At 45.7% G+C, this 18,228-nt stretch overlaps 14 non-coding genes and 2 pseudogenes across 14 annotated transcripts; 4 read left to right on the forward strand and 12 right to left on the reverse strand.

Moving 5' to 3' along the window:
• Positions 1-2,348: 2,348 nt before the first annotated feature.
• Positions 2,349-2,511, reverse strand: LOC135045921 (U1 spliceosomal RNA). Its single transcript, XR_010238308.1, has one exon. It is a non-coding gene; the product is annotated as a U1 spliceosomal RNA (small nuclear RNA).
• Positions 2,512-2,663: 152 nt separating this feature from the next.
• Positions 2,664-2,827, reverse strand: LOC135045952 (U1 spliceosomal RNA). Its single transcript, XR_010238331.1, has one exon. It is a non-coding gene; the product is annotated as a U1 spliceosomal RNA (small nuclear RNA).
• A 671-nt stretch (positions 2,828-3,498) lies between these two features.
• On the reverse strand, positions 3,499-3,661 carry LOC135045925 (U1 spliceosomal RNA). The gene has a single exon (XR_010238310.1). It is a non-coding gene; the product is annotated as a U1 spliceosomal RNA (small nuclear RNA).
• Positions 3,662-3,813: 152 nt separating this feature from the next.
• On the reverse strand, positions 3,814-3,977 carry LOC135045965 (U1 spliceosomal RNA). Its single transcript, XR_010238343.1, has one exon. It is a non-coding gene; the product is annotated as a U1 spliceosomal RNA (small nuclear RNA).
• Positions 3,978-4,648: 671 nt separating this feature from the next.
• Positions 4,649-4,811, reverse strand: LOC135045927 (U1 spliceosomal RNA). The gene has a single exon (XR_010238312.1). It is a non-coding gene; the product is annotated as a U1 spliceosomal RNA (small nuclear RNA).
• Positions 4,812-4,955: 144 nt separating this feature from the next.
• On the forward strand, positions 4,956-5,071 carry LOC135045944 (U5 spliceosomal RNA). Its single transcript, XR_010238323.1, has one exon. It is a non-coding gene; the product is annotated as a U5 spliceosomal RNA (small nuclear RNA).
• Positions 5,072-5,341: 270 nt separating this feature from the next.
• LOC135045943 (U5 spliceosomal RNA) lies at positions 5,342-5,457 on the forward strand. Its single transcript, XR_010238322.1, has one exon. It is a non-coding gene; the product is annotated as a U5 spliceosomal RNA (small nuclear RNA).
• Positions 5,458-5,743: 286 nt separating this feature from the next.
• LOC135045945 (U5 spliceosomal RNA) lies at positions 5,744-5,859 on the forward strand. Its single transcript, XR_010238324.1, has one exon. It is a non-coding gene; the product is annotated as a U5 spliceosomal RNA (small nuclear RNA).
• Positions 5,860-6,133: 274 nt separating this feature from the next.
• On the forward strand, positions 6,134-6,249 carry LOC135045946 (U5 spliceosomal RNA). Its single transcript, XR_010238325.1, has one exon. It is a non-coding gene; the product is annotated as a U5 spliceosomal RNA (small nuclear RNA).
• Positions 6,250-12,327: 6,078 nt separating this feature from the next.
• Positions 12,328-12,490, reverse strand: LOC135045984 (U1 spliceosomal RNA). Its single transcript, XR_010238362.1, has one exon. It is a non-coding gene; the product is annotated as a U1 spliceosomal RNA (small nuclear RNA).
• Positions 12,491-13,166: 676 nt separating this feature from the next.
• On the reverse strand, positions 13,167-13,308 carry LOC135045912 (U1 spliceosomal RNA; annotated as a pseudogene).
• Positions 13,309-13,461: 153 nt separating this feature from the next.
• On the reverse strand, positions 13,462-13,625 carry LOC135045968 (U1 spliceosomal RNA). The gene has a single exon (XR_010238346.1). It is a non-coding gene; the product is annotated as a U1 spliceosomal RNA (small nuclear RNA).
• Positions 13,626-14,299: 674 nt separating this feature from the next.
• On the reverse strand, positions 14,300-14,462 carry LOC135045918 (U1 spliceosomal RNA). The gene has a single exon (XR_010238305.1). It is a non-coding gene; the product is annotated as a U1 spliceosomal RNA (small nuclear RNA).
• A 151-nt stretch (positions 14,463-14,613) lies between these two features.
• Positions 14,614-14,777, reverse strand: LOC135045971 (U1 spliceosomal RNA). Its single transcript, XR_010238349.1, has one exon. It is a non-coding gene; the product is annotated as a U1 spliceosomal RNA (small nuclear RNA).
• Positions 14,778-15,460: 683 nt separating this feature from the next.
• On the reverse strand, positions 15,461-15,612 carry LOC135045906 (U1 spliceosomal RNA; annotated as a pseudogene).
• Positions 15,613-15,764: 152 nt separating this feature from the next.
• On the reverse strand, positions 15,765-15,927 carry LOC135045904 (U1 spliceosomal RNA). Its single transcript, XR_010238296.1, has one exon. It is a non-coding gene; the product is annotated as a U1 spliceosomal RNA (small nuclear RNA).
• Positions 15,928-18,228: the final 2,301 nt, after the last annotated feature.

Below are 18,228 nucleotides of genomic sequence, written 5' to 3' on the forward strand. Positions count from 1 at the left end.
TCCTTCCATAAGCTCAGCCACTCAGGTGTCGACTCCCTAGGGGGTGACAACTCCATTACAGGCAATTGCTCCGCCTCCACACCATTTTCCTCCTCATACATGTCGACACAATCGTACCGACACACACACACACACAGGGAATGCTCTGATAGAGGACAGGACCCCACTAGCCCTTTGGGGAGACAGAGGGAGAGTATGCCAGCACACACCAGAGCGCTATATATATATATATATATATATATACAGGGATAACCTTATATAAGTGTTTTTCCCCTTATAGCTGCTGTATTGTTATACTACGCCTAATTAGTGCCCCCCTCTCTTTTTTAACCCCTTTCTGTAGTGTAGTAACTGCAGGGGAGAGCCAGGGAGTTTCCCTCCAACGGAGCTGTGAGAGAAAATGGCGCCAGTGTGCTGAGGAGATAGGCTCCGCCCCCTTCTCGGCGGCCTTTTCTCCCGTTTTTCTGTGGAATCTGCCAGGGGTTAAAATTCATCCATATAGCCCTGGGGGCTATATGTGATGTATTTTCGCCAGCCAAGGTGTTTCTATTGCAGGGCTATAACGTGTAGATGAAGCACTAACAGGAGGCTTTAAAATTTTCATTCTAGTGTCTTTCGTTTGGGAGAAAAATGCAAAGGTACAATACAGCATTTCCTTGCCGATATCTCTCTTTTGCAAAGAGATAGGCATTGGAAAATTCAGGGCTATTACGTGTAGATGAAGCACTAAAAGGAGGCTTTAAAATTTTCATTCTAGTGTCCTTCGTTTGGGAGAAAAATGCAAAAGTACAATGCAGCTTTTCCTTGCCGATATCTCTCTTTTGCAAAGAGATAGGCATTGGAAAATGCAGGGCTATAACGTGTAGATGAAGCACTAACAGGAGGCTTTAAAATTTTCATTCTAGTGTCTTTCGTTTGGGAGAAAAATGCAAAGGTACAATACAGCATTTCCTTGCCGATATCTCTCTTTTGCAAAGAGATAGGCATTGGAAAATTCAGGGCTATAACGTGTAGATGAAGCACTAACAGGAGGCTTTAAAATTTTCATTCTAGTGTCTTTCGTTTGGGAGAAAAATGCAAAGGTACAATACAGCTTTTCCTTGCCGATATCTCTCTTTTGCAAAGAGATAGGCATTGGAAAATTCAGGGCTATAACGTGTAGATGAAGCACTAACAGGAGGCTTTAAAATTTTCATTCTAGTGTCCTTCGTTTGGGAGAAAAATGCAAAGGTACAATACAGCTTTTCCTTGCCGATATCTCTCTTTTGCAAAGAGATAGGCATTGGAAAATTCAGGGCTATAACGTGTAGATGAAGCACTAAGAGGAGGCTTTACAATTTTCATTCTAGTGTCCTTCGTTTGGGAGAAAAAAGCAAAGGTACAATACAGCTTTTCCTTGCCAATATCTCTCTTTTGCAAAGAGCTAGGCATTGGAAAATTCAGGGCTATACCGTGTAGATGAAGCACTAACAGGAGGCTTTTAAATTTTCATTCTAGTGTCCTTCGTTTGGGAGAAAAATGCAAAGGTACAATACAGCTTTTCCATGCCGATATCTCTCTTTTGCAAAGAGATAGGCATTGGAAAATTCAGGGCTATAACGTGTAGATGAAGCACTAACAGGAGGCTTTAAAATTTTCATTCTAGTGTCCTTCGTTTGGGAGAAAACTGCAAAGGTACAATACAGCTTTTCCTTGCCGATATCTCTCTTTTGCAAAGAGATAGGCATTGGAAAATTAAGGGCTATAACGTGTAGATGAAGCACTAATAGGAGGCTTTAAAATTTTCATTCTAGTGTCCTTCGTTTGGGAGAAAAATGCAAAGGTACAATACAGCTTTTCCTTGCCGATATCTCTATTTTCAGATGAACATGGGAGGGCAGAAGGCTGCCTAATACTGAAGCACCCCCAAACAACAAACCAAATGCAACAACTAGTACAAGCATTCCTGGGGGAAGTTCTGCAGAAGACGGATTTGCATACGGTGATGTCATCCAAGCAGTGGGCCAAAGTTGGCTGGAACCCTCATCTGCATATGAAAAAAGAAAAGGGGTATGCAGGGCATGGCGGCCTTTTGCGGCGCTTGGATGACCCTTAGTTCGCATTAAACACCCCCACCCTCCTTCGGTGTGGGGCTCATGTTTGCTATGCCCCAGCCCCTGAAGCATTCAAGCTGATTTCTTGCAGCAGCTGGGCACTGTAACAGCTCCAGAGCTGCTCTGTACGGCAAGTAAAAGGGTGTGGGCCCTGCAGCACTACCTGTAGTTTGCATTGTGCATTGGAAGGCACTTAAGAAAAGAGAAGTGGAAACAGACAGCAAACTAGGCTGGAGAGAGACCTGAGACAAAGAGATCTGAATTATACGAGAGCCGACCAGGGGAAACACAAATTATGCAGTCAAGTTTCCCACATTTGGGGAAATCGCAGGGGCAGCACATCCAGAGTGCAATGGGTGAGCCTTGCCCTGGGAGAAGCACCTTCATGATTATAGTATCTCACCTGGCAGGTAAGTAGAAGTTGGGCTAGAGCTGGGGAGAGTCGCTGCACGGGCACCCCCCTGTCAAGTGAAGGAGATCCAACTGAGGCAGCACAAGGGAACTCTCGAAAGAAGAACAAGGCTAGAGGAAGATCTGAAACAAAGAAATCTGACTTTTACCAGAGCTGACCAGAGGAAAGCACAAACACAGTCCCCCACTACCACAAATAATGCAGTTGAGTTTCCCACATTTGGGGAAATCACAGGGGTCAGCATACCCAGAATGCAATGAATGAACCTCACCCTGGGAGAACAATCTTCAAGACCATGGTCTCTCCTATGCAAAATAAGTATGATTTGGGATAGGGCTGGGGAGGGCCGCTGCTCAGGCACATCTCTTTCAAGTAAAGGAGATTCAACTGAGGCAGCACAAGGGAACTCTCATCTGGGGACAACAACTGCAGGGAGAACACATATTTTCAGATGAACATGGGAGGGGAGAAGGCTGCCTAATACTGAAGCACCCCCAAACAACAAACCAAATGCAACAACTAGTGCAAGCATTCCTGGGGGAAGGCCTGCAGCAGATGGATTTGCATATGGTGATGCCATCCAAGCAGTGGGTCAAAGTTGGCTTCAACCCTCGTCTGCATATGAAAAGAGAAAAGGGGCGTGCAGGGCATGGCGCCCTATTGCGGCGCTTGGATGACCCCTAGTTCGCATTACACACCTCCACCCTCCTTCGGTGTGGGGCTCATGTTGGCTATGCCCCAGCCCCTGAAGCATTCAAGCTGATTTCTTGCAGCAGCTGGGCACTGTAACTGCTCCAGAGCTGCTCTGTAAGGCAAGTAAAAGGGTGTGGGCCCTGCAGCACTACCTGTAGTTTGCATTGTGCATTGGAAGGCACGAAGTAAGCAGACGGGAGAAGTCAGGATAGTGCGCAAGGGCATAGAAGGGAGCGGCTCAAGAAAAGAGAAGTGGAAACAGACAGCAAACTAGGCTGGAGAGAGACCTGAGACAAAGAGATCTGAATTATACGAGAGATGACCAAGGGAAACACAAATTATGCAGTCAAGTTTCCCACATTTGGGGAAATCGCAGGGGCAGCACAACCAGAATGCAATGGGTGAGCCTTGCCCTGGGAGAAGCACCTTCATGATCATAGTATCTCACCTGGCAGGTAAGTAGGAGTTGGGCTAGAGCTGGGGAGGGTCGCTGCTCGGGCACCCCCCTCTCAAGTGAAAGAGATCCAACTGAGGCAGCACAAGGGAACTCTCGAAAGAAGAACAAGGCTAGAGGAAGATCTGATATAAAGAAATCTGATTTTTACCAGAGCTGACCAGAGGAAAGCACAAACACAGTCCCCCACTACCACAAATAATGCAGTCGAGTTTCCCACATTTGGGGAAATCACAGGGGTCAGCATACCCAGAATGCAATGAATGAACCTCACCCTGGGAGAACAATCTTCATGACCATGGTATCGCCTATGCAAAATAAGTATGATTTGGGATAGGGCTGGGGAGGGCCGCTGCTCAGGCACATCTCTGTCAAGTAAAGGAGATTCAACTGAGGCAGCACAAGGGAACTCTCATCTGGGGACAACAACTGCAGGGAGAACACATATTTTCAGATGAACATGGGAGGGCAGAAGGCTGCCTAATACTGAAGCACCCCCAAACAACAAACCAAATGCAACAACTAGTGCAAGCATTCCTGGGGGAAGGCCTGCAGCAGATGGATTTGCATATGGTGATGTCATCCAAACAGTGGGTCAAAGTTGGCTTCAACCCTCGTCTGCATATGAAAAGAGACAAGGGGCGTGCAGGGCATGGCGGCCTTTTGCGGCGCTTGGATGACCCCTAGTTCGCATTACACACCTCCACCCTCCTTCGGTGTGGGGCTCATGTTGGCTATGCCCCAGCCCCTGAAGCATTCAAGCTGATTTCTTGCAGCAGCTGGGCACTGTAACTGCTCCAGAGACGCTCTGTAAGGCAAGTAAAAGGGTGTGGGCCCTGCAGCACTACCTGTAGTTTGCATTGTGCGTTGGAAGGCACGAAGTAAGCAGACGGGAGAAGTCAGGATAGTGCGCAAGGGCATAGAAGGGAGCGGCTCAAGAAAAGAGAAGTGGAAACAGACAGCAAACTAGGCTGGAGAGAGACCTGAGACAAAGAGATCTGAATTATACGAGAGCCGACCAGGGGAAACACAAATTATGCAGTCAAGTTTCCCACATTTGGGGAAAACGCAGAAGCAGCACACCCAGAGTGCAATGGGTGAGCCTTGCCCTGGGAGAAGCACCTTCATGATCATAGTATCTCACCTGGCAGGTAAGTAGGAGTTGGGCTAGAGCTGGGGAGGGTCGCTGCTCGAGCATCCCCCTGTCAAGTAAAGGAGATTCAACTGAGGCAGCACAAGGGAACTCTCATCTGGGGACAACAACTGCAGGGAGAACACATATTTTCAGATAAAAATCTTGGTCATGCTCTGGTTTCTCTTCAGAACGAACAAATCTTTCGCCTTTTACTAAAGATTTCCGTGGAGAGGAGCAAAACCGAGTTTTATCTCAATTTTTGCATGCCCCATCTTTTTGGGGTTTCTTTTATCGGTTTAAAGATAGAATGAGTGTGCTTTAATGTAAGCTCATTTGCATAGAAATGACAGTAAATGTTTGTTTCTTTTCAAACAGAACTTTCTTGACCATGCTACTTGCTTGAAAGATCTGGGAGCACATGGAATACAGTACAAACCATGCTTATAGCAAGGAGAAGACAGGTGAGAAATCTGCTTTCTTTCAAATTGGGCGCTCACTTTGATCTGAATGAGGACTGCTGGCACGGCACTCAGGCGACAGGTGGAATCTTGGTCATGCTCTGGTTTCTCTTCAGAACGAACAAATCTTTCGCCTTTTACTAAAGATTTCCGTGGAGAGGAGCAAAACTGAGTTTTATCTCAATTTTTGCATGCCCCATTTTATTGGGGTTTCTTTTATCGGATTAAAGACAGAACGAGTGTGCTTTCTTGTTAGCTTTAATGTAAGTTTATTTGCATAACAATGACAATAAATGCCTGTTTCTTTTCAAGCAGAACTTTCTTGACCATACTAATTGCTTGAAAGATCTGGGAGCACATGGAAAAGAGTACAAACCATGCTTATAGCAAGGGGAAGCCTGGTGAGAAATCTGCTTTCTTTCTTTCAAATTGGGTGCTCACTTTGAGCTGAATGAGGACTGCTGGCATGGCACTCAGGCGACAGGTGGAATCTTGGTCATGCTCTGGTTTCTCTTCAGAACGAACAAATCTTTCGCCTTTTACTAAAGATTTCCGTGGAGAGGAGCAAAACTGAGTTTTATCTCAATTTTTGCATGCCCCGTCTTATTGGGGTTTCTTTTATCAGTTTAAAGATAGAACGAGTGTGCTTTAATGTAAGCTCATTTGCATAGAAATGACAGTAAATGTTTGTTTCTTTTCAAACAGAACTTTCTTGACTATACTAATTGCTTGAAAGATCTGGGAGCACATGGAAAAGAGTACAAACCATGTTTATAGCAAGGGGAAGCCTGGTGAGAAATCTGCTTTCTTTCTTTCAAAGTTGGTGCTCACTTTGAGCTGAATGAGGACTGCTGGCATGGCACTCAGGCGACAGGTAGAATCTTGGTCATGCTGTGGTTTCTCTTCAGAACGAACAAATCTTTCGCCTTTTACTAAAGATTTCCGTGGAGAGGAGCAAAACTGAGTTTTATCTCAATTTTTGCATGCCCCATCTTATTGGGGTTTTATTTTATCGGTTTAAAGATAGAACGAGTGTGCTTTAATGTAAGCTCATTTGCATAGAAATGACAGTAAATGTTTGTTTCTTTTCAAACAGAACTTTCTTGACCACACTAATTGTTTGAAAGATCTGGGAACACATGGAAAAGAGTACAAACCATGTTTATAGCAAGGGGAAGCTGTCACAACTGAGGGCCTGAGCTGACGGGAGGCAGCCTCAGTTGTAGGGGCTGAGATGTACCGGAACCTGGGAGGTTGTGTCAGACCCCTGGACATGTAAGTAACATAAATAATAAATGCCCGAAGGCGTGACCACGACAACTTGGATAAAAGTCAATGATGTTTATTATGACAACTCCGCAACACAGCAGCAGTAAAAGAAAACGTAAAAGTCAGCAAAGAATAAATACAGTTCCTGGGTACTACAGGATGGCAGGAGCCACAGGGCACTGGTAGTGTGAGATAGTTCTTATGATCTTCTAGATGGAAAGTCCTTACCAGGCCCGACTGTAGCAATGGAGATAACCCAGGATTGTGCCAGCTGGTGTTCCAGGAAAAGCTGGGTTGCTGAAGATAAAACAGCTGCTGTGGATACTGGCTGGAACCTGACTGTTGTTAGCACGTAGTGGATACTGGCTGGAACCAGTTAAATAATAAATGAACTTGGGAGCGATGAAATATGAACTGAAATGTAGAACTTGAGAGCGGAGAAATAATAATACCGGTGGAGAGTGGTAAAGTGTAGAAAGGACTAGAGATGAGCGGGTTCGGTTTCTCTGAATCCGAACCCGCACGAACTTCATGTTTTTTTCACGGGTCCGAGCAGACTCGGATCCTCCCGCCTTGCTCGGTTAACCCGAGCGCGCCCGAACGTCATCATGACGCTGTCGGATTCTCGCGAGACTCGGATTCTATATAAGGAGCCGCGCGTCGCCGCCATTTTCACACGTGCATTGAGATTGATAGGGAGAGGACGTGGCTGGCGTCCTCTCCATTTAGATTAGGGTTGAGAGAGAGAGAGAGAGATTGACCCGAGGCTGTGATACTGTAGAAGAGAGTGCAGAGTTTAGTGACTGACGACCACAGTGACCACCAGACAGTGCAGTTGTTTGTTTTATTTAATATATCCGTTCTCTGCCTGAAAAAAACGATACACACAGTGACTCAGTCACATACCATATCTGTGTGCACTGCTCAGCCCAGTGTGCTGCATCAATGTATATATATATATATCTGACTGTGCTCAGCTCACACAGCTTATAATTGTGGGGGAGACTGGGGAGCACTGCAGTGCCAGTTATAGGTTATAGCAGGAGCCAGGAGTACATAATATTATATTAAAATTAAACAGTGCACACTTTTGCTGCAGGAGTGCCACTGCCAGTGTGACTAGTGACCAGTGACCTGACCACCAGTATATATAATATTAGTAGTATACTATCTCTTTATCAACCAATCTATATTAGCAGCAGACACAGTACAGTGCGGTAGTTCACGGCTGTGGCTACCTCTGTGTCGGCACTCGGCAGCCCGTCCATAATTGTATATACCACCTAACCGTGGTTTTTTTTTCTTTCTTTATAGTCATACTAGTTACGAGTATACTATCTCTTTATCAACCAGTCTATATTAGCAGCAGACACAGTACAGTGCGGCAGTTCACGGCTGTGGCTACCTCTGTGTCGGCACTCGGCAGCCCGTCCATAATTGTATATACCACCTAACCGTGGTTTTTTTTTCTTTCTTTATAGTCATACTAGTTACGAGTATACTATCTCTTTATCAACCAGTCTATATTAGCAGCAGACACAGTACAGTGCGGCAGTTCACGGCTGTGGCTACCTCTGTGTCGGCACTCGGCAGCCCGTCCATAATTGTATATACCACCTAACCGTGGTTTTTTTTTCTTTCTTTATACATACATACTAGTTACGAGTATACTATCTCTTTATCAACCAGTCTATATTAGCAGCAGACACAGTACAGTGCGGTAGTTCACGGCTGTGGCTACCTCTGTGTCGGCACTCGGCAGCCCGTCCATAATTGTATATACCACCTAACCGTGGTTTTTTTTTCTTTCTTTATACATACATACTAGTTACAAGTATACTATATCTTTATCAACCAGTCTATATATTAGCAGCAGACACAGTACAGTGCGGTAGTTCACGGCTGTGGCTACCTCTGTGTCGGCACTCGGCAGCCCGTCCATAATTGTATATACCACCTAACCGTGGTTTTTTTTTCTTTCTTTATACATACATACTAGTTACGAGTATACTATCTCTTTATCAACCAGTCTATATATTAGCAGCAGACACAGTACAGTGCGGTAGTTCACGGCTGTGGCTACCTCTGTGTCGGCACTCGGCAGCCCGTCCATAATTGTATATACCACCTAACCGTGGTTTTTTTTTCTTTCTTTATACATACATACTAGTTACGAGTATACTATCTCTTTATCAACCAGTCTATATTAGCAGCAGACACAGTACAGTGCGGTAGTTCACGGCTGTGGCTACCTCTGTGTCGGCACTCGGCAGCCCGTCCATAATTGTATATACCACCTAACCGTGGTTTTTTTTTCTTTCTTTATACATACATACTAGTTACGAGTATACTATCTCTTTATCAACCAGTCTATATATTAGCAGCAGACACAGTACAGTGCGGTAGTTCACGGCTGTGGCTACCTCTGTGTCGGCACTCGGCAGCCCGTCCATAATTGTATATACCACCTAACCGTGGTTTTTTTTTCTTTCTTTATACATACATACTAGTTACGAGTATACTATCTCTTTATCAACCAGTCTATATATTAGCAGCAGACACAGTACAGTGCGGTAGTTCACGGCTGTGGCTACCTCTGTGTCGGCACTCGGCAGCCCGTCCATAATTGTATACTAGTATCCAATCCATCCATCTCCATTGTTTACCTGAGGTGCCTTTTAGTTGTGCCTATTAAAATATGGAGAACAAAAATGTTGAGGTTCCAAAATTAGGGAAAGATCAAGATCCACTTGCCACACGTGAAGTCAGTTCAGACACTGCCAGCCTGAGTCAGGTCATTCCCGTCATCAGGCTTTTGCAGAAGAAGCTGGAGACATTGAAGGAGGAGCTAAGACAGAGCGATTCCGCTAGGCATGTGGGACTTGTGGATGGAGCCCTTCATTCGCTTAACCAGGATTCACGGGTGGTCAATCTGTTGAAATCAGAGCACTACATTTTGGCCACCGTGCTCGATCCTAGATTTAAAACCTACGTTGTATCTCTCTTTCCGGCAGACACACGTCTGCAGGGGTTCAAAGACCTGCTGGTGAGAAAATTATCAAGTCAAGTGGAACTTGATCGGTCAACAGCTCCTCCTTCACATTCTCCCGCAATTGGGGGTGCGAGGAAAAGGCTCAGAATTCCGAGCCCACCCGCTGGCGGTGATGCAGGGCAGTCTGGAGCGACTGCTGATGCTGACATCTGGTCCGGACTGAAGGACCTGCCAACGATTACGACATGACGTCTACTGTCACTGCATATGATTCTCTCACCATTGAAAGAATGGTGGAGGATTATATGAGTGACCGCATCCAAGTAGGCACGTCAGACAGTCCGTACGTATACTGGCAGGAAAAAGAGGCAATTTGGAGGCCCTTGCACAAACTGGCTTTATTCTACCTAAGTTGCCCTCCCACAAGTAGTACTCCGAAAGAGTGTTTAGTGCCGCCGCTCACCTTGTCAGCAATCGGCGTACGAGGTTACTTCCAGAAAATGTGGAGAAGATGATGTTCATTAAAATGAATTATAATCAATTGCTCCGTGGAGACAATGACCAGCAGCAATTGCCTCCACAAAGTACACAGGGAGCTGAGATGGTAGATTCCAGTGGGGACGAATTGATAATCTGTGAGGAGGGGGATGTACACGGTGATGAATCGGAGGATGATGATGAGGTGGACATCTTGCCTCTGTAGAGCCAGTTTGTGCAAGGAGAGATTAATTGCTTCTTTTTTGGTGGGGGTCCAAACCAACCCGTCATTTCAGTCACAGTTGTGTGGCAGACCCTGTCACTGAAATTATGGGTTGGTTAAAGTGTGCATGTCCTGTTTATACAACATAAGGGTGGGTGGGAGTGCCCAAGGACAATTCCATCTTGCACCTCTTTTTTCTTTCATTTTTCTTTGCGTCATGTGCTGTTTGGGGAGTGTTTTTTGGAAGGGCCATCCTGCGTGACACTGCAGTGCCACTCCTAGATGGGCCAGGTGTTTGTGTCGGCCACTTGGGTCGCTGAGCTTAGTCACACAGCTACCTAATTGCGCCTCTTTTTTTCTTTGCGTCATGTGCTGTTTGGGGAGTGTTTTTTGGAAGGGCCATCCTGCGTGACACTGCAGTGACACTCCTAGATGGGCCAGGTGTTTGTGTCGGCCACTTGGGTCGCTGAGCTTAGTCACACAGCTACCTCATTGCGCCTCTTTTTTTCTTTGCGTCATGTGCTGTTTGGGGAGTGTTTTTTGGAAGGGCCATCCTGCGTGACACTGCAGTGTCACTCCTAGATGGGCCAGGTGTTTGTGTCGGCCACTTGGGTCGCTGAGCTTAGTCACACAGCTACCTCATTGCGCCTCTTTTTTTCTTTGCGTCATGTGCTCTTTGGGGAGTGTTTTTGGAAGGGCCATCCTGCGTGACACTGCAGTGCCACTCCTAGATGGGCCAGGTGTTTGTGTCGGCCACTTGGGTCGCTGAGCTTAGTCACACAGCTACCTCATTGCGCCTCTTTTTTTCTTTGCGTCATGTGCTGTTTGGGGAGTGTTTTTTGGAAGGGCCATCCTGCGTGACACTGCAGTGCCACTCCTAGATGGGCCAGGTGTTTGTGTCGGCCACTTGGGTCGCTGAGCTTAGTCACACAGCTACCTCATTGCGCCTCTTTTTTTCTTTGCGTCATGTGCTGTTTGGGGAGTGTTTTTTGGAAGTGCTATCCTGCGTGACACTGCAGTGCCACTCCTAGATGGGCCAGGTGTTTGTGTCGGCCACTTGGGTCGCTGAGCTTAGTCATCCAGCGACCTCGGTGCAAATTTTAGGACTAAAAATAATATTGTGAGGTGTAAGGTGTTAAGAATAGACTGAAAATGAGTGGAAATTATGGTTATTGAGGTTAATAATACTTTGGGATCAAAATGACTCCCAAATTCTATGAACAAGGGAAAATGTCATCATCCCGCTGTCGGATTCTCGCGAGATTCGGATTCCATATAAAGAGCTGCGCGTTGCCGCCATTTTTACTCGTGCATTGAAGAGAGAGCGGAGAGGACGTGGCTATGTTCTCTCAGTGGAAATCTCAATATCAGTGCTCAGTATCAGTGGATACTTATTGCTGCTCAGTAATACTAGTAGTGTGTCTCTCCTGCTCAGTGTCAGTTCTCAGTAGTATCCTCATCAGTGCTCAGTATCACTGCTCATTGTCTTGTGCTGCATTGTTGTGCTCAGCATACTACAGTACATTACTAATAGTCCAGTGCTGCATCTTGCTGCTCAGTGTCAGTTCTAGTATCCTCATCAGTGCTCACTATCACTGCTCATTGCATTGTGGTGTTCTGTATACTACAGTAACATAGTAATATAGTAACATATAGTAACATAGTTTTTGAGGTTGAATAGAGGCAAATTGCCCATCGTGTTCAACCTGTTTTAAGTTGTGATGATTCTACATACTTGCTTAATAATGTATTATGACTAGTTAGCTACTACAACTCATGTTACCCCCGGATTAACCATGTTGATATTTTAAGTATTATAAACTTGGATAGCTTTTTCATTCAGAAATGTATCCATTCCTTTTTTAAATCCAATTACAGAGTCCGCCATTACCACCTTCCCTGGCAGGGAATTCCACATCCTGATTGCCCTAACAGTGAAGATCATAGTATCTAACCTGGCAGGTAAGTAGGAGTTGGGCCAGAGCTGTGGAGGATTGCTGCTCGGGCACCCCCTGTGAAGTGAAGGAGATCCAACTGAGGCAGCACAAGGGAACTCTCGAAAGAAGAACAAGGCTAGAGGAAGATCTGAGACAAAGAAATCTGACTTTTACCAGAGCTGACCAGAGGAAAGCACAAACACAGTCCCCCACTACCACAAATAATGCAGTCGAGTTTCCCACATTTTGGAAATCACAGGGGTCAGCATACCCAGAATGCAATGAATGAACCTCACCCTGGGAGAACAATCTTCATGACCATGGTATCGCCTATGCAAAATAAGTATGATTTGGGATAGGGCTGGGGAGGGCCGCTGCTCAAGCACATCTCTGTCAAGTATAGGAGATTCAACTGAGGCAGCACAAGGGAACTCTCATCTGGGGACAACAACTGCAGGGAGAACACATATTTTCAGATGAACATGGGAGGGCAGAAGGCTGCCTAATACTGAAGCACCCCCAAACAACAAACCAAATGCAACAACTAGTACAAGCATTCCTGGGGGAAGTTCTGCAGAAGACGGATTTGCATACGGTGATGTCATCCAAGCAGTGGGCCAAAGTTGGCTGGAACCCTCATCTGCATATGAAAAGAGAAAAGGGGCATGCAGGGCATGGCGGCCTTTTGCGGCGCTTGGATGACCCTTAGTTCGCATTAAACACCCCCACCCTCCTTCGGTGTGGGGCTCATGTTGACAATGCCCCAGCCCCTGAAGCATTCAAGCTGATTTCTTACAGCAGCTTGGCACTGTAACAGCTCCAGAGCTGCTCTGTAAGGCAAGTAAAAGGGTGTGTAGTTTGCATTGTGCATTGGAAGGCACAAAGTAAGCAGACAGGAGGAGAAGTCAGGATAGTGCACAAGGGTATAAAAGGGAGGGGCTCAAGAAAAAAGAAGTGGAAACAGACAGCAAACTAGGCTGGAGAGAGACCTGAGACAAAGAGATGTGAATTATATGAGAGCCGACCAGGGGAAACACAAATTATGCAGTCAAGTTTCCCACATTTGGGGAAATCGCAGGGGCAGCACACCCAGAGTGCAATGGGTGAGCCTTGCCCTGGAAGAAGCACCTTCATGATCATAGTATCTCACCTGGCAGGTAAGTAGGAGTTGGGCTTGAGCTGGGGAGGGTCGCTGCTCGGGCACCGCCCTGTCAACTGAAGGAGATCCAACTGAACAGCACAAGGGAACTCTCGAAAGAAGAACAAGGCTAGAGGAAGATCTGAAACAAAAAGAAATCTGACTTTTACCAGAGCTGACCAGAGGAAAACACAAACACAGTCCCCCACTACCACAAATAATGCAGTCGAGTTACCCACATTTGGGGAAATCACAGGGGTCAGCATACCCAAAATGCAATGAATGAACCTCACCCTGGGAGAACAATCTTCATGACCATGGTATCTCCTATGCAAAATAAGTATGATTTGGGATAGGGCTGGGGAGGGCCGCTGCTCAGGCACATCTCTGTCAAGTAAAGGAGATTCAACTGAGGCAGCACAAGGGAACTCTCATCTGGGGACAACAACTGCAGGGAGAACACATATTTTCAGATGAACATGGGAGGGCAGAAGGCTGCCTAATACTGAAGCACCCCCAAACAACAAACCAAATGCAACAACTAGTGCAAGCATTCCGGGGGGAAGGCCTGCAGCAGATGGATTTGCATATGGTGATGTCATCCAAGCAGTGGGTCAAAGTTGGCTTCAATCCTCATCTGCATATGAAAAGAGAAAAGGGGCGTGCAGGGCATGGCGGCCTTTTGCGGCGCTTGGATGACCCCTAGTTCGCATTAAACACCTCCACCCTCCTTTGGTGTGGGGCTCATGTTGACAATGCCCCAGCCTCTGAAGCATTCAAGCTTATTTCTTACAGCAGCTTGGCACTGAAACAGCTCCAGAGCTGCTCTGTAAGGCAAGTAAAAGGGTGTGGGCCCTGCAGCACTACCTGTAGTTTGCATTGTGCATTGGAAGGCACAAAGTAAGCAGACAGGAGGAGAAGTCAGGATAGTGCACAAGGGTATAAAAGGGAGGGGCTCAAGAAAAAAGAAGTGGAAACAGACAGCAAACTAGGCTGGAGAGAGACCTGAGACAAAGAGATCTGAATTATACGAGAGCTGACCAGGGGAAACACAAATTCTGCAGTCAAGTTTCCCACATTTGGGGAAATCGCAGGGGCAGCACACCCAGAGTACAATGGGTGAGCCTTGCCCTGGGAGAAGCACCTTCATGATCATAGTATCTCACCTGGCAGGTAAGTAGGAGTTGGGCTAGAGCTGGGGAGGGTCGCTGCTCGGGCACCCCCTGTCAAGTGAAGGAGATCCAACTGAGGCAGCACAAGGGAACTCTCGAAAGAAGAACAAGGCTAGAGGAAGATCTGAGACAAAGAAATCTGACTTTTACCAGAGCTGACCAGAGGAAAACACAAACACAGTCCCCCACTACAACAAATAATGCAGTCGAGTTTCCCACATTTGGGGAAATCACAGGGGTCAGCATACCCAGAATGCAATGAATGAACCTCACCCTGGGAGAACAATCTTCATGACCATGGTATCTCCTATGCAAAATAAGTATGATTTGGGATAGGGCTGGGGAGGGCCGCTGCTCAGGCACATCTCTGTCAAGTAAAGGAGATTCAACTGAGGCAGCACAAGGGAACTCTCATCTGGGGACAACAACTGCAGGGAGAACACATATTTTCAGATGAACATGGGAGGGCAGAAGGCTGCCTAATACTGAAGCACCCCCAAACAACAAACCAAATGCAACAACTAGTAAAAGCATTCCTGGGAGAAGGTCTGCAGAAGACGGATTTGCATACGGTGATGTCATCCAAGCAGTGGGCCAAAGTTGGCTGGAACCCTCATCTGCATATGAAAAGAGAAAAGGGTTATGCAGGGCATGGCGGCCTTTTGCGGTGCTTGGATGACCCCTAGTTCGCATTAAACACCTCCATTCTCCTTCGGTGTGGGGCTCATGTTGGCTATGCCCCAGCCCCTGAAGTATTCAAGCTGATTTCTTGCAGCAGCTGGGCACTGTAACAGCTCCAGAGCTGCTCTGTAAGGCAAGTAAAAGGGTGTGGGCCCTGCAGCACTACCTGTAGTTCGCATTGTGCGTTGGAAGGCACAAAGTAAGCAGACAGGAGAAGTCAGGAGAGTGCACAAGGGCATAGAAGGCAGGGGCTCAAGAAAAGAGAAGTGGAAACAGACAGCAAACTAGGCTGGAGAGAGACCTGAGACAAAGAGATCTGAATTATACGAGTAGCCAACTAGAGGAAACACAAATTATGCAGTCAAGTGTCCCACATTTGGGGAAATCGTAGGAGCAGCACACCCAGAGTGCAATGGGTGAGCCTTGCCCTGGGAGAAGCACCTTCCTGATCATAGTATCTCACCTGGCAGGTAAGTAGGAGTTGGGCTAGAGCTGGGGAGGGTCGCTGCTCGGGCACCCCCCTGTCAAGTGAAGGAGATCCAACAGAGGCAGCACAAGGAAACTCTCGAAAAAAGAACAAGGCTAGAGGAAGATCTGAGACAAAGAAATCTGTATTTTACCAGAGCTGACCAGAGGAAAGCACAAACACAGTCCCCCACTACCACAAATAATGCAGTCGAGTTTCCCAATTTGGGGAAATCACAGGGGTCAGCATACCCAGAATGCAATGAATGAACCTCACCCTGGGAGAACAATCTTCATGACCATGGTATCTCCTATGCAAAATAAGTATGATTTGGGATAGGGCTGGGGAGGGCCGCTGCTCAGGCACATCTCTGTCAAGTAAAGGAGATTCAACTGAGGCAGCACAAGGGAACTCTCATCTGGGGACAACAACTGCAGGGAGAACACATATTTTCAGATGAACATGGGAGGGCAGAAGGCTGCCTAATACTGAAGCACCCCCAAACAACAAACCAAATGTAACAACTAGTGCAAGCAACAAAATTTTAAAGCCTCCTGTTAGTGCTTCATCTACACGTTATAGCCCTGAATTTTCCAATGCCTATCTCTTTGCAAAAGAGAGATATCGGCAAGGAAAAACTGTATTGTACCTTTGCATTTTTCTCCCAAACAAAAGACACTAGAATGAAAATTTTAAAGCCTCCTGTTAGTGCTTCATCTACACGTTATAGCCCTGAATTTTCCAATGCCTATCTCTTTGCAAAAGAGAGATATCGGCAAGGAAAAGCTGTATTGTACCTTTGCATTTTTCTCCCAAACGAAGGACACTAGAATGAAAATTTAAAAGCCTCCTGTTTAGTGCTTCATCTACACGGTATAGCCCTGAATTTTCCAATGCCTAGCTCTTTGCAAAAGAGAGATATTGGCAAGGAAAAGCTGTATTGTACCTTTGCATTTTTCTCCCAAACGAAGGACACTAGAATGAAAATTTTAAAGCCTCCTGTTAGTGCTTCATCTACACGTTATAGCCCTGAATTTTCCAATGCCTATCTCTTTGCAAAAGAGAGATATCGGCAAGGAAAAACTGTATTGTACCTTTGCATTTTTCTCCCAAACGAAAGACACTAGAATGAAAATTTTAAAGCCTCCTGTTAGTGCTTCATCTACACGTTATAGCCCTGAATTTTCCAATGCCTAGCTCTTTGCAAAAGAGAGATATTGGCAAGGAAAAGCTGTATTGTACCTTTGCATTTTTCTCCCAAACTAAAGACACTAGAATGAAAATTTTAAAGCCTACTGTTAGTGCTTCATCTACACGTTATAGCCCTGAATTTTCCAATGCCTAGCTCTTTGCAAAAGAGAGATATCGGCAAGGAAAAGCTGTATTGTACCTTTGCATTTTTCTCCCAAACGAAAGACACTAGAATGAAAATTTTAAAGCCTCCTGTTAGTGCTTCATCTACACGTTATAGCCCTGAATTTTCCAATGCCTATTTCTTTGCAAAAGAGAGATATCGGCAAGGAAAAGCTTTATTGTACCTTTGCATTTTTCTCCCAAACGAAGGACACTAGAATGAAAATTTTAAAGCCTCCTATTAGTGCTTCATCTACACGTTATAGCCCTGAATTTTCCAATGCCTATTTCTTTGCAAAAGAGAGATATCGGCAAGGAAAAGCTGTATTGTACCTTTGCATTTTTCTCCCAAACGAAGGACACTAGAATGAAAATTTTAAAGCCTCCTGTTAGTGCTTCATCTACACGTTATAGCCCAGAATTTTCCAATGCCTATCTCTTTGCAAAAGAGAGATATCGGCAAGGAAAAGCTGTATTGTACCTTTGCATTTTTCTCCCAAACGAAAGACACTAGAATGAAAATTTTAAAGCCTCCTGTTAGTGCTTCATCTACACGTTATAGCCCTGAATTTTCCAATGCCTATCTCTTTGCAAAAGAGAGATATCGGCAAGGAAAAGCTGTATTGTACCTTTGCATTTTTCTACCAAACGAAGGACACTAGAATGAAAATTTAAAAGCCTCCTGTTAGTGCTTCATCTAGACACAGTACAGTGCGGTAGTTCACGGCTGTGGCTACCTCTGTGTCGGCACTCGGCAGCCCGTCCATAATTGTATATACCACCTAACCGTGGTTTTTTTTTCTTTCTTTATACATACATACTAGTTACGAGTATACTATCTCTTTATCAACCAGTCTATATATTAGCAGCAGACACAGTACAGTGCGGTAGTTCACGGCTGTGGCTACCTCTGTGTCGGCACTCGGCAGCCCGTCCATAATTGTATATACCACCTAACCGTGGTTTTTTTTTCTTTCTTTATACATACATACTAGTTACGAGTATACTATCTCTTTATCAACCAGTCTATATATTAGCAGCAGACACAGTACAGTGCGGTAGTTCACGGCTGTGGCTACCTCTGTGTCGGCACTCGGCAGCCCGTCCATAATTGTATACTAGTATCCAATCCATCCATCTCCATTGTTTACCTGAGGTGCCTTTTAGTTGTGCCTATTAAAATATGGAGAACAAAAATGTTGAGGTTCCAAAATTAGGGAAAGATCAAGATCCACTTGCCACACGTGAAGTCAGTTCAGACACTGCCAGCCTGAG

This window comes from Pseudophryne corroboree, unplaced genomic scaffold (genome assembly GCF_028390025.1).
Source record: "Pseudophryne corroboree isolate aPseCor3 unplaced genomic scaffold, aPseCor3.hap2 scaffold_914, whole genome shotgun sequence".
Lineage (NCBI taxonomy): Eukaryota > Metazoa > Chordata > Amphibia > Anura > Myobatrachidae > Pseudophryne > Pseudophryne corroboree.